Genomic DNA, 2,330 nt, shown 5'->3' with positions numbered 1-2,330 from the left:
ATAACATTTCAGACATTGTTATAAATATTTTTATCTATTTCGATTTTTAAAATGTTCGAACCGTTTTAAATTCGAATTTGTTATTGCATATTGGTTCGATTATAGAACGATTGTAAACGTTCCAGAAAATTGATCAAATTGAAAATAGTTCATTTGATTCTCAGCAATTCTCTTCAGCGGTAGGTGTTATATAGACATAACAATTACTATAGTTATTGAAATATTGAATGTAAATGGGGTTTCCTTCCAAAACCTCCGCGGACAAAGTCGCGGGTAACAGCTAGTTCTCTATAAAATACTTACAATTACATTCTGTAACATTTTAATACAGTAATTAAAAATACATTCGACTCCCCTATAACATTGTTGATAATTCCGTTTTATATGAATTCCATGTTGTACGAGTCACTTAGATTTTAGAAATACAGCTTGGCACACGTATTTGTAAAATCTAAATGACTCATACAACATGGAATTCATATAAAACAGAATTATCAACAGTGTTATAGGGGGGTCGACTGTATTTAAAAAAAACAAACTTGTTACAAGTGGCCTAATGGATAAAACCATTAAACTTGGTACTCGGACCTTTTCTTTCCTTTAGGAGTCATAGTTATATTTATTTAAACAATTTGAATACAATGCATCTGGATATCACATAGGTATAACCCAGTACCATGATGGGTGATAAATACAAATTACATACACAAATTGAGTAATTAACGCGTAACAAATGAGGTAAGTACGGTTAGATACAAGAATATACATTAAGTTAATTACAACAGTGTACATGAAGTTAGTTACATAAAATTGATTATATAAATATTAGATACACTAATATACGAAATAACATTGGGGTAATTAAACACAAAGTAGTATAGAATACATATACACATGCAAACACAGAACATTTCTCAAATAACATAAATTAATAACATAAACAGTAAAATAAATAAAATACTCATACAGCTACAAATATACACGAATACTATACGTGTGTGTATAGGCCGATACAAATACAAAATAGAATAGGATGCCAAATAGAAAGTTGTAGTCGGTAGACAGAAGGAAACTAGTTGTAGGCGCTTACAGATACAGATACAGATACAGATATTTATTGATCAATATGCCATATGGCATATCCCGGTGCCACTAAGTATTACCGGGTATATACAGGAAATTACATAGTTTACACTGAAGATTTCGATAACTAATTATTAACGTAAATAAAATTAATTAACGCGTNCGAAGAGCTTTGTAGGCGCTTACAGTTGTCTTTACAAAATATTTATTAATAAGTGCATTGAATGCTTCATAAGTGTGTTTGTTGTTGAAAATTTTATCGGAATCAGACGGCCATTCATCACCGTGTGCCTCGAAGGTCGTCTTCAGTTGAAATCTTTCCAATTCCAACACGGGGCAGTTAAGGATTTAATGTTAACTGCCATCCATTACCTAACAAAGAGAGCAGTCAGCGTTAGGCACATTCTTGAATTTTGCCAGATATAAGTAGAATCGTCCATGGTTAGTCAGAAAATGACTAGTACGCTGGCCAGATGTCCCTGCGACAGTCAAAGAAGCGTCTGATGTGGGGAGTGTATTGCTATTTACTTTTACTCCAAAGAGAAGAGAGACAGAAAATAGATTGCAAGGCGATAGAAATGCTGGCCTTATAGAAGATGGCCGGAAGATACACAAAGGAAGATAGAATGCCTTCCGGGAGGACTATTATGGGGAAATGGTCCCTATTTAGGCCTCTATTTATGGGGAGCTGGCCCTATTATCATCTGCAAGGAGAAAACCCGGAAAACTCCAAGCTGCCAGCCTGTCCAATCGAGGCGAGAGCTCACAACCAAACTTCCTAGTGTTTAGGGTCTGGTCACTGCCTCTATAAGCAGAGACGGAGTCCACTCGGCCACTGGTGGGCAGTCTGGGATTTTCCCCATGTGACTAGGCTGTTTTTATTGTGGGCTGGGCTTGAATTCTGGCGCCAACTAACTACATCGCCACCTCGCGTTCTCACTTCTTTTTACTTACTAAATTAAATTCTCCCAACAGTATCTCCAGTAGGATCAAACATAATGACGATTTTACTCATTGTTAGTACAGTATTTACAATTTTTTATAAAATTCATCCATATTCCAACTGGGAATTAAAATGAATATTTATATGCAATTTAAAATTTTTTCGTGTATGATCGCAAGTGATCGTGAGCCTACTTCTTCGGGTGGATGACTGTAAGATTGGACAAACTGCGGAAGGACACACATACAATACAGTAGAGCGTCGATTATCCGAACGCCATTCATCCGAAACGTCAATTATCTGA

This window comes from Centruroides sculpturatus, unplaced genomic scaffold (genome assembly GCF_000671375.1).
Source record: "Centruroides sculpturatus isolate CEXI.00-Female unplaced genomic scaffold, Cexi_2.0 scaffold1343, whole genome shotgun sequence".
NCBI lineage: Eukaryota > Metazoa > Arthropoda > Arachnida > Scorpiones > Buthidae > Centruroides > Centruroides sculpturatus.
Note: the sequence above shows the minus strand (reverse complement) of the source record.